Genomic DNA, 12735 nt, shown 5'->3' with positions numbered 1-12735 from the left:
ACCCACTTGTGGGCTTTTTGTCTCCCCACAGCTCAGAGCTGGGCAGGGATCAGCTGTCACCTGAGGAAGGAGCAGACCCTGGCATGGGGGCTGCATTTTCCCCCCTTCCCACCCCATCTCCTGTCCCCTCTCAGAGGTAACAGCTGAGGAGAGAATGGGACTAGGGCAATCCCAGGGTGGCTGGAGCTGTGGATAATGGCTTAACCCTTGATAATGGCTATGATTTTATAAATATGGGACATGTACTTTTAAAGATTATTTCTTCTTTGTTTTGCTGGTTGAATAGGAAACTATAATCCATTTCCTCTGTATAGTCCTGTTAAAGTGCTGTCAAATATACAAAGTAAAAAGAAAAATCTTAACTGCTTTCAGTTAACAGTTGCTTTAGATGTTGCAATAATAGATAAGCCCACTTTCAGGCAAGTGGTTTTTTGTTTTTTTTTTGATTTTTTTTTTTTTAAGTTGATTGTGTCACTTTAAACTATCCAATATGATAAATTATTGGGAGTTAAGACTGCCTCTTCCCTAGCTTTCTGGTTGATGAATTTGAGATCTTTTCTACTGTTATACACCGATGTGCGACTCGCATTGATTGGACTTAAATGCATATGTAAGAAGACTGACAATAAAATATCTGCTGTGATACCTATATATAGCACAAGGAAAAGATTTAATGGATTGGGTAAGAGCATAAAGTTGAAATTTTTTGCTTCACTGTGTACCATTTTGCTATATAAAATTAACACGTGTGTAAGGAAGGTAACTAGGGGTGTACTGATAAGAATTTTCTTGGCCGATACCAGTAGCCGATTATTAACCAATCATATCAACCAGTATAAATCTGATCACCAATACTTAGCAATAATGCAAGGCATTTTAAACTACTGACACAAACTTCTTTGTTTGGCACACTCCAGCAGCCTTCTGCATCATGTGTATCAAAATAGGAATTGCATCATGTGTATCAGCGTCTCAGCGCTTAAAAATGGTGGCGGGGGTGCTTGAACTAAAGCTTGTCAAATGAGCATTAGTTCAAGTGCTGCCACCACCAATTTTAAGCACAGGGATGCTGATGCATGATATACCGTAGCACTTTAATTAGGGTGGCTCTCAGAACCTGTCTAATTAAAGTGCTGCCCCTCCCCGCCGCCTCCCACCCCTGGAGCACATGTGCCAAGGGGCAGTTGCCTGAGCCTACCCAGCAGGGTGAAGGAACCCAGAAGGCATAATTATTAGTAAGCATTATCAGCTACAACGGCCAAAAAAAGCCAATAGCCAATAATGTATATTTCCATTTTATTGCTGCTGATCCAATAGGCAACTGATATGTTAGTGACCTCTAAGGGTAAAAGTTATCTTTGACTTCTTGGCACCTACAAGATGATGTTGACAGTTTAACATTGAAGGGGAGGTTAAATGGCAGGAATTTTAACTAGATTCTCAGACTCTACTCCCATTAAATTCTTGGTTTACAAGTAGTAACAGCTTGATTTAGAAAAATCAGATTAATTTAGTGTGGCAGCAGAGGTGGCTGCTTTTAGATTCTTGGAAACCTTAACCACTCTGTTTTTGTTTTTTGTTAATAGTCTATAATAGTAATAGTGTTTCCCAAACTTCTGATACCTGGGGTACACTCTTTCTGGATTAAAACTGGCAGCACACTTCACTCTTACTGCTGAAAAGGTGGGCGGGGAGAGGAGTGCATGTGCCTGTATGCATGCATCTATATTTATATCTAGATATCTATTATCTCATTCCTGTACCAGAGGAAATAATACCAGTGCTGAGATGTACCATTAAAAAATGACACCGAATCCATCTTTCTTTAAGCAAAGGATTAGTCTGTGCCAGTTCTCAATCTTTTTAGCTTCAAGGCACTTCTTCATAACTTGTCTGAAGTTTGTGGCACCTCCACTGAAAATCACTGAGATATCTTTTCTGAATTTAGAGCTATAGAGGGGGTCTTGGAACTAAAAATATCGGAAATCACTGATTTAGTTGGTGCCACGTAAAGGTGGCAGGGGCAGGATCTCACACTGCCTTTGCCTGTTCTTTCCAGTGTCTTGTCTGCCCCCATTTTTTTTAGGCTGTTCCTGCAGGGTCTCACATGCTGGCGAGCACCTCCATGGCCTTTTCTTTTGGCTCCTGGAGCTCAGGAGGAGTATAAGGGTTGAGCTGGGCTGCAAAGTACCTGCCCTCTCTCACTATAGTGCACTGCTGGTGGTGGGGAGTGTTACAGGGGTTGCTTGGGGGTGGGGAAGTGTGGGGAAAGGCCATAGCAGCTGTATTAGTTTCTAGAGGAGCAGCCACAGGTGCTGCTGGAATAGCTGGGGCAGGCTCAGGGTGCTGAACAAATGGCTTGGGGCTTCCTCACCCAGTGTGCCATAGCACACCCTTTGGGAATCACTGACCTATAAAATGATTTGATCTGATGGAACAGCCTGATCTTACTCAGTACTGGTTTCCTCAGGTGGGGCAGTGTTAGCTTCCCAGATTGTACTTCACTTTTTATGTCACTAGGGAGCTGTGTTGATGATCAGGCAAAATGACATGATCCTCATTAATGAGGTTGTAAAGGTAAATGGGGTCAACTTCTCTTTTCCAGTATTGCCTTGTTTTCCATATTTATCTCTCTTGAAATGTGGGAAATAAAGTGGAGTTAAAGAAAGACTGGAGAGAGAAATAGAAAAGTGATACTGATAACTGTACTGATAGCTGAAAGAGAAATGTAATGAATATCTGTTTTGATAGTCTTAGGGAAGACCTGCGAAAAGCAGATCTGCAGCACATAGGAGCTGGGATTTTTTTTTTTTAATAGCCTTCCCTCTTTCTCTCCGGATAGTCAATGTGGTTACTGTCACTGGGCTTTGGGAAGGTCATGAATTAATAGCTTGCATTTTTCCAAGACATTGTTCTCATGCCAGGAAAGGATGTCATGAGTGAGGGATTCTACATATCGCTTGGATGTAAGATTCAGGTAGAGGAGGTTTATCTAAGCAGCTGGTGGAGCTCTGTCATTTGGCCCGTGGTGTTACCTTAGGGTGTTGGAGTTGACCTACAAGTCACATGAGCATGTGCTGAATCAGCCCTGCACATAGCATGTGAAGCCAGTCTGGGATGTGCATTGCACTCAGTACCTGTGCCAAGTCAGCTCCACACCATTCATCCATCCCATGAAGCCTGATGCTTTTGACACTCCTGAGATAAAGGATTAACAAGGGGGTTATCCCCAGCTGTTTAATACTGCTTTCCCTACTTTCCCAAATAAATTTTTACTATTTTACCACGCCAGTTCATAGACTGCACAATTACTGTAATTAGCCTGCAGCAGGAGAGGATATAGCATATCTTTGAGGAATATTGCATTCTTTGTCTACTAAGTGGGAAAGAGCACATTTTGCAGTGTTTAATCTAGCTAGGCAAAGTTGGTTGGATGGGCATTTATAAGTGGATTTTTTTTAAATGAAAAACAACATTAAAATTTCATAGATTTCATAGACATCAGGGCTGGAAGGGACCTTGGGAGATCGAGTCCAGCCCCCTGCCCAAAGGGCAGGAAGTCAGCTGGTGTCATAGGATCCCAGCAAGATAAGCATCCAATTTACTCTTGAAGGTCTTCAATGTAGGTGCTTGAACCACCTCCGCTGGCAGACTGTTCCAGACCTTGGGGGCTCGGACAGTAAAGAAATTCTTCCTTATGTCCAGCCTGAAACGGTCTTGCAGGAGTTTGTGACCGTTCGACCTTGTCATCCCTTGGGGCGCTCTGGTGAACAGACGTTCCCCCAGATCCTGGTGGTCACCCCTGATAAACTTATAGGTGGCCATCAGATCACCCCTGAGCCTGCGCTTTTCCAGGCTAAAGAGTCCCGTGGCTCTCAGCCTGTCATCGTAAGATCTGTTTTCCTGACCTCTGATCATGCGCGTGGCTCTCCTCTGGACTCTCTCAAGCTTCTCCACATCCTTTTTGAATTGTGGAGCCCAAAACTGGACGCAGTACTCCAGCTGCGGCCTCACCAAGGCCGAGTACAAGGGGAGAATGACATCCCGGGATTTGCTCGAGAAGCATCTATGGATGCACGCCAGCATTTTGGTCGCTTTACTAGCCGCAGCATCGCATTGCAGGCTCATGTTCATCTTGTGGTCAATGATGATCCCCAAGTCTTTTTCTTCTGTAGTGCTAACCAACGTAGCACTGCCGAGCCTATAAGGGTGCTGCAGGTTTTTCCTCCCAAGGTGGAGAACCTTGCATTTTTTGGTGTTAAACACCGTGAGGTTCTTGTCTGCCCATTTGCTGAGCTTGTCCAGGTCAGCCTGGATCACCCGCCTATCTTCTGGCGTGGATGCTTTGCCCCAAAGTTTGGTGTCATCGGCGAACTTGGCCAGTCCACTCCTGACTCCAATGTCCACATCGTTAATGAAGATGTTGAACAGTATGGGTCCCAGGACAGAGCCTTGAGGGACCCCACTGGTCACAGGGCACCATGATGAGTGACTGCCATCAATCACAACCCTCTGGGTCTGACCACGAAGCCAATTTCCCAGCCAGCGGATCGTGGTGGAGCCAAGGCCACAACTGGGCAGTTTGGCCAAGAGGTGATCATGGGATAGGTCACCTGGTCATAGAAGGAAATGAGATTGGTCAAACAAGACCTACCCGCAACAAACCCGTGCTGGCTGTCCCTTAGAATGTTAGCCTGGGCCAGTCCCTCAAGGATGGCCTCCTTAATAAACTTTTCTAAGATCTTCCCTAGAATAGAAGTCAGGCTAATGGGCCTGTAGTTAGCCGGATCCACTCTCCTCCCTTTCTTGAAGATCGGCACCACATTGGCCTTCTTCCAGTCTTCGGGCACTACACCAGAGCGCCAGGAGTTTTCAAAGATCCGTGCCAGGGGTTGGGCTATGACGCTCGCCAGCTCCTTGAGTACCCTGGGGTGCAGGTTGTCAGGGCCAGCTGACTTGAAGGTATCCAGCTTCTCAAGGTGTTCCTTCATGAGGTCAGCATCAATGGAGGGTAGGGGATTCCCCTCACCCAGATTTCCCTGTCCCATAGCAGGCATGGGCATCCCGTGTGACTGATGAAAGACTATCGCAAAGTACCTATTTAATAGGTTGGCTTTTTCCTGGGCGTCAGTTGTCAGTTGCCCCATCTGGTTTAGCAGGGGTCCAACATTGGCCTTGCTTTTCCTCCGGCTCCCCACATATCTGAAAAAGGACTTTTTGTTGTCCTTGATGCCTGAAGCTAGTTGGAGTTCAGTTGCAGCCTTGGCTTTCCTGGTTTGGTCCCTGCAGGACCGGACCAGCGCGGAGTAATCCTCCTTGGAGGTGAATCCCGTCCTCCATCCTTTGTAGGCTTTCCTTTTTAGCCACAGTAGGTCCACTAGGTCTCTGGAGAGCCAGGGGGGCTGCTGTGCCTTCTTGCTGCCTTTCCTCCGTGTTGGAATAGATTTAGCTTGTGCACTGAGGATCGCTCCCTTGAGAAGCAACCACTCTTCTTGAACTCCCATCTCCCTGGGGTCATGGTCACTGAGGGCCTGACTGACTAGCCTCTTGAGCTTGTCAAAGTCGGCTTTTCTGAAGTCAAGGACTTCTGTGTTGCTGACTGACTTGCCAGCTTTATGGCGGATGGTGAAGGTGATCAGCTCATGGTCGCCGTCACCCAACTTCCCATCAATCGCTAGGTCGCCGATTAGGTCATCCCCCGTAGCCAGTACCAGGTCAAGCAGCGCTTTGCCTCTCGTTGGCCCATAGACTTCTTGGGTCAGGTAGAGGTCATCCACGCACAAGAGAAAGCTTTGCGCCCGCTCAGATTTAGCTGAGTGATCTTCCCACGAGATGTCTGGGTAATTGAAGTCACCCATGACAACCAAGGTCCTGGAGCAAGCGGCCTCAGTCAGTTCCCGGGCGAACTCCTGGTCAAGCTCGGGACTTTGAGTGGGAGGTCTGTAGTAGACTCCCACCGTTGTGTCCCCTGTGCCGAATTCTCCATGAATTTTTACCAGAGGGTCTCTAGCTGTCCATGCCGGTCGCCAACATCAGCTTGCAGGGACATGTAGCTTTCCTTCACATGGAGAGCTACACCCCCGCCCCTTTTGTCAACACGATCCCTCCTGTATAGGGTATAGCCCTCTATCCCCATGGTCCAGTCATGGGTGGAGTCCCACCAGGTCTCCGTTATTCCAATGACATCATATTTCTTTGCACTGAGCAGGAGGATGAGCTCGTCCTGCTTGTTGCCCAGGCTCCTGGCATTAGTGTACAGGCCGGCAAGTGTGCCCTTGGGCTCTTGCCTTGCCCACAGATTGTGCCAGGGCTGGGGCAGGGGTGAGCTCCCTTAAGTGCCCCCTTAAGTGCCTTGGTCCGCTGGCTTTGCAAGGGCTGTTTAGCGGGCCAGCAGGGGCAGTAGTCCCCCCATCCCCCAGCAGGCTTAGTTTAAAGCCTGGTGGAGCAGGTCAGCCAGCCTGGCTGAGAAGAGCCTCCTCCCTAGCTGCAGGTATATTTTGTCTTCAGTTAAATGTGGACATGACCCTTTCCAAAGGTCAAGGAACAGCATCAGAGTAGAAGGCTACTGTTAGAAAGGGGCCAATAAAGACCAGGAAACCAAGCTTCTGCCATTGAAAGGTTAATTTTTCCCCCCACCCCTTGAAGCCTGTGTAAGCTAACGAATTATTGCTGTTAAAGCTCTTTTCATAAAAAATGAATCTTACTATTTTTAAAACTTGATGTTGCAACTTTCAGTGCAGTTCAAACAAATGGTTGAAAACCCACTGGACTCCAGAAGGTAAAAATGAAAAGCAACAGAAGGGAAAGGAATTAAATGAAGACAACTTTAAAATTCCTCTTCAGTTGTTGGAGAGTTTACAACATGGTTGTAATGACATAAAATGCTACTTATCTTTGATTTCATAGCATGGATAATTATAGGGGTACGCAGCAGTATAAAACTTTTAAAAAAGCTATGTTACCCCTAAAAGCTTGAAAAATAGAGGATATAATGAAAGTAACACACTATCTGAGAGATTCTCAGAGTCCTTGAAACGAAACATATACCAAAAGTTTGTTACAAGTCCTGTTAGGTGATGAGTCTGAAGCGTACCAGTTGTCGAGCAGAGGCTCTCAACAAAAGGATGTTTAAAGCCTGTGATTGTATGCTAAATTGCTTTCTATTCTTAACTCTCCCACAGGTGATTTTAGAAAAGTTATTTAATCTCTCTGTGCCTCTTTTACACAGGTGGAAGAAAAATGTGATAATACTTAAATACTGCCTTTAAACTGAGGCTGAATTCATTACCTTTTGTAGATATGATTTTCCCCAAAGAAGATTCTAATATTTTGTACTTCTTTGGCACTTTTATTGGTATCTGAGGAAGTGAGCTGTTGCCTAAGAAAGCTTATACATCTCTCTGATTTTTATTACTCTGTACAGTGCAACTCTGTTCTGTCTTCTGCCATTTTTATTGGCAGCCTAAACAATCTAAAAAGTTTAAATTTGAGTGTCTCAATTAGGCTTCCAATTCCATATTTAGGAATCTTTAATATAAGTTAGGGTTTGACAACCTTTAGTTGGTATAGGCTGTCCTTTGCAATCTGCCATCAGCCATGGGCCCCCAAGTCTCCACTCCCTGGAGTGACTAGTTGCCTGCACTTACCCTCACTGCTGATTCCAAACCCCTCTGTAGCGAGGGCAAGTATAAACATGGTGGAACAGCAGGTTTTGTAGCAGGAGGACATTGTGGAGAGGCTGGGTGGCACAGTGCAGCTCTGTACCATGGATTCCCACAGACAAACGTAGGACCTTCAGGTTGTCAGTATCTTTCAGCATCTGGCCACTTAGATTTACATAACTAAATAGAGATTTAGGAGCTTAGTTTAAGGCTTCCAGATTTGAAAATCTTGACTAGAAAGTTAACAGGAGATTGAATAGATTTTAAGATGGCACCCTTGTTGCTATGATAAAAATGTTCTCTTTCAAACACAGGTGCACCCTGTGGCCAGTGCTGCTGGCATTCCTTTTGCCCATGTAGTGCTGCAAGAGCTTAGATTCCTGAGCTTGTACATGGCCTGAGTCCTGCAAGAAGTGTGTTCTCCCATCTTTGGGATTTGTTCAGAAATGCAGAAGTCACACCACCGGTGTGTCTCCTGCCTCTCTTGAGTTTTTTATTAAGCCCCTGACATCTTTGTTGTACTGAGTGGGTTGAATGCCATCCAAACAGGCCATCTTTACATCTCAGCTTGTAAATATCTCTGCACGTTAGTTTTATGTTATCCACATCCTTGTCTGTTTCCCATCCAGATTTCAAATGGGATGAGCTGTGTAAGTCAAGAAGCTCCAGGGCCTTTATTTTAGCCTGGTTTCATGTCCTGCTGGTGACAAATTAGTGGCTTCTTCATGGAGCCATTTAACACTGGCATTTTATCGTGGTTTAGAGCAGGAGCGGCTAATCTGTGGCGTGTGTCACTTGTGGCGCGCAGCTTCCAAGTGGCATGTGGCAGGTCAGGGAAAGGACAGGCTGCACAGCAGCAGACAGGGCAAGAAGCAGATAGCAAAGCAACAGATCAAGCAGGGAAAGGGAATCAGAGTGGCTCTGTGGGAGGGTGTGGGCTAATTTGTGTCACCTGCTGAAAATGTTGGTTCCTGCTGGGTTTAGAGTCTCTTGACATTTGCTGTTTTACAACAAGAGGGAGAAAACCCTGGCACGTACCTTAGTGCTTTTCCAGATAAACTCCTGTTGAGGTTCTGGGTGTTCTTCCTTATGTGTTGCGGCTTCTTCACATGCCCTATTTGTTGCCCAACAAAATAATGAGACTCCTTATCTGTCTCCTGTAGACACTGGCCAAATGGCCTTCAACTTCTTCATGAGGAGGCAGCTTGAAGGAGGGAAACAGGTCTTTCATAAAACATTTGTCTTATTTCTGTTCTCCCAACATTTTACCAAACTGAGCAGAGTTCCAATGAGAGACTTTTACTGATTCTTATGTGGTATGGGTGTCAGTCACAGTTCTCTGCTCAGTGTCTCCATTTGTTAAGGTTGTTGACACTTTGACCTCAGAGGGAGTGAGGTTGTGTTGTGTTGTTTTGTGGTTCCTCTTTCTGTTGCTTCTGGACTCTGGCATCTACTCCTGGTTGAGAAGACAGGGCACTGGTTATGGGTGGGTTTGGATCCACTCACCAAGGTTACAAATACAGTCATAACACAACAGTAGAGTTATTTTTATATATATATATTATTGGGATGTTTCATAACCTGTTTAATTTTCAGCTAGTTATTGAATTATGAATGAGCCATTCATCTGACTGCTGTGGCTTTTACGTCAAAGAATGCTACTTTCATCTGGAGCAATGCAACAGTCCTGCACAGCTCATTGAAGAAGTGGCATCCTTCGAAATAAGTCCCAGCAAACAGCTGAAGTACCTCAGTAATTCTTGTCCCTGGTGAGACTACCAACCCTTGTCTTTGCAGGGTGCTGGGGTAAGGAACCTAACCTTGCAAAGTGTCTGGGTTCTACTATGCCATAAAAGGGGAAAATCATGTATAGGCTTATGTACAATTATATGCCTAATATTTAACAGTTACTGTGTTTATCTGTAGATATTTAGTCATTTTCATACACATAAAGTGAATATTTTTTTGTCAGTTAACTTGCACTGGTAATGTGGCTTCTGCATTTCTGAACACTCAGTCTGATCACTAATACAGATCCATCCTTTCAATAGATTTGCTTGTACTGGACCTGTACCAGGGCAACAACACACATGAGAAAAATGGACATAAGAGAAAGTATGTGGAAACTGCCATGATTGTATATCTTAGCTGAATGGTTTCTTAAATGTACTAGACTGGGTAGCTTGCTTAGTGTAAGAATATTTCACTCTTCCCACACTTCATTTCCTCTAACCTTTTGCCCTCATGCTTATACCAGTGCATTAAAATATCCAATTCCATGCTCTCTCTGTTGCTCCTGAGGTCAAAGAAGATGCATTTGTGTTGGATCACGAAGCCAGTAGTGAGTCACTCTTTTAAGCCTAGCCAGTCTCTTGTCTCCCATCAGAAGTATTTTTCCATATATTCTGTAAAATGACTTATCTCAATGGGTATGTGCATGAGAAATCCCCTTCTTCCTTTTCCAGCTAGTGCCATTAAGTTTCTATTTAAAGACTCCAAATGAGCTGGGAGCTTATCCTCATTTCACAAAGTCTCTTGTGGCAGGAAAGAAATTATATGGGAGTGGAGAGACCTCCAAGTGATTATTCACTGTAATATAATCATGAAGTCAATGTATTTATTATTATTTTCTTCAAACATGCAATTCAACACTTAATTGATCTGTCAGAGTCAGGACTCTCCCTTCCTTCCCTCTATTCTGAATTTCCTTGGTTGTGATGCTTGCAAAATGCCTCCATTTAAAATCTGTGAATTAATTGATCAATCCTTGTATGATGCAGGTAAGCATTGGAGCTGGGTAAACACCGTGAAAAAATCAGAGACTATTTTTTTTACATGTTTTTAATAAATGATTTCACTTGTGGCACTTCTGTGTTGGTATCTCACACTTGAAATGATTAAATCAGGATGTAAACATTCACAGAAACTTATTGTTCAGTTTCAGTAATAGGTGGCTGTGCACCCATCTAGCTAGGGAACAGTATCAGTTTACTTACCCATTTGCTCATACTTGATCATAGTGTACAGCAAATTGTTTGTGATCAAGGATTGTTGTCTTTCATTCCTTCTTTCTCCCCCTCCAATAATGAGATCCTTTGTGCTCTGTAAGAAAGCTGGGTGACTTCAGAGAAATATGTAAGATTTCCATATATATATATATATATATATATATATATATATATATGATAAAGGCATAACAGGACAGCTCCACGCCCTGAGCAACTTTGGCTCACAGGGCAGCTCCAGTCCTACAGTTTCAATGCTGGTGGTGTGGCCAGCCCCTGGCTATGGCAGCAGCAGCTATTGTGCCTCACCATGTCACAAAGCCATCAATACTGATTTACTCTATGTGCTTAGGGCAAATCACTTGGCTTTTCCTTCATAGACTCATAGAAAATTAGGATTGGAAGGGACTTCGGGTAGTCCTCTAGTCTAACACCTTGCTCAAAGCAGGACCATCCCCCACTAGATTATCCTAGCCAAGGTTTTCTCTAGCCTGGTCTTAAACCTCCAAGGTCAGAGATTCTACCACCTCTCTAGGTAACCTTTTCCAGTCCTTTACCACCCTCCTAATGAGAGAGTTTCCTAACATCTAATTTAAAATTCCCTTTCTGCAAAGACCATTGTTCCTTGTTCTATCATGTGTCAGCACTGAGAATAGTTCAGCTCCATCCTCTTTGGAACCCTCCTTCAGATAGTTGAAGGCTTTTAAATCCCACCCCCCCAGTCTTCTCTTTTCTGAACTAAATAAGCCCAGTTTCCCCAGTCTCTCCTCAGAAGTCATGTCCCTCAGCCCCCTAACCATTTTCGTTGCCCCTCTGTTGGACTGATCTACATTAGTGGGGGCTTACAGTACTCCAGATGTTGCCTTACCAGTTCCAAATAGAGGGGAATAATAACTTCTCTCGATCTGCTGCCAGTACTCTTACTAATGCAGCCCAGTATGCCATTAGCCTTGTTTGCCACAAAGGCACACTTTTGGCTCATGTTCAGCTTATTGTCCAGTGTAACCCCCAGATCCTTTTCTGCAGAACTGATGTTTATCCTATCAGTCCCCAGCCCGTACTGGTGCATGGATTGTTCTGTCCTAAGTGCAGGACTTTGCATTTCTCCTTACTGAACCGAACCTCATGAAATTTCTTTTGGTCCCGTCCTCCAATTTGTCAAGGTCTCTCTGAATCTTAGCCCTACCCTCCAGTATATCTACTACTCCCCACAGCTTGGTGTCATCTGCAGGTATGCTGAGGGTGTACTCTATGCCATCTTCCAGGTCATTGATAAAGATATTGAACAAAACCAGCCCCAGAATCTACCCCTGGGGCACTCCACTTGATATGGCAGCCAACTAGACATTGAGCTGTTGGTTGCTACCCTTTGAGCCCGACCATCCAACCAGTTTTCTTTCCACCTTGTAGTCCATTCATCCAACTTGTACTTCCTTAGTTTGCTTGCAAGAATGTTGTGGGAGACCATACCAAAACCCTTGCTGAAGTCAAGGTATATCACGCCCGGTGCTCTATCTGCGTCTACAGACCCAGTCATTTCATAATAGAAGCCAGACAGGTTGGTCAGGCATGACTTGCCCTTGGTGAATCCATGTTGACCAGTCCTAATCTCCTTCTCCCAGTGCTTAGAAATGGATTCCTATTTGTTTTCCTCGTATTTCATATTTATATTTATAAACTACTTGAAACTTGTATGGAATCTTTCTCGTTGGGGTACTTGAGGTCAGCTTAACTACTTAAATGGATATTAATCATGCCTAAAATAGTGCAAAACATGCTCCAACTGTAAGTAGTACTCCATCCTAATGGAAACAGAGGCATGGAAAAGTGATTTTCCTACTATGACCTAGGTTAGGGGCCAAGTCAGGACCAGAACTTGGGCTTTCTAGTTTCATTCCTGTGCTACAGGAGCCTAGATACCCAATGCCTACAAAGACAGTAAATTTAACTCAGTATCTTCCGATGGATGAGTCTGGGGTTTGATGTTATGGGATTAGCAGTGGAGAGCCCTTCACTCTTGGGCTTTGCTTCCTCTAAACTGATCTGATGCCAAATCCTCTCTGAACTGT

General features: G+C 44.5%; 1 protein-coding gene across 7 annotated transcripts in view; it reads left to right on the top strand.

Annotated features, from left to right (window-relative positions):
* The window catches only part of HMG20A (high mobility group 20A), an 87706-nt gene that overhangs the window by 23505 nt on the left and 51466 nt on the right, over positions 1–12735 (top strand). The window contains exon 2 of one of the 7 annotated variants that reach the window (XM_090028746.1): positions 9713–9776. The exons of the other annotated variants lie outside the window; for them this stretch is intronic. The gene's annotated coding sequence lies outside the window, so the exon portion shown is untranslated. The remainder of the gene's footprint in view (positions 1–9712; positions 9777–12735) is intronic. 7 annotated transcript variants of the gene reach the window in all.

Source organism: Crocodylus siamensis, chromosome 15 (genome assembly GCF_052110815.1).
Source record: "Crocodylus siamensis isolate JL-2025a chromosome 15, ASM5211081v1, whole genome shotgun sequence".
Taxonomy (NCBI): domain Eukaryota; kingdom Metazoa; phylum Chordata; order Crocodylia; family Crocodylidae; genus Crocodylus; species Crocodylus siamensis.
The sequence above is the reverse complement of the archived record's forward strand: the minus strand, read 5'-3'. Positions and strand labels throughout refer to the sequence as shown.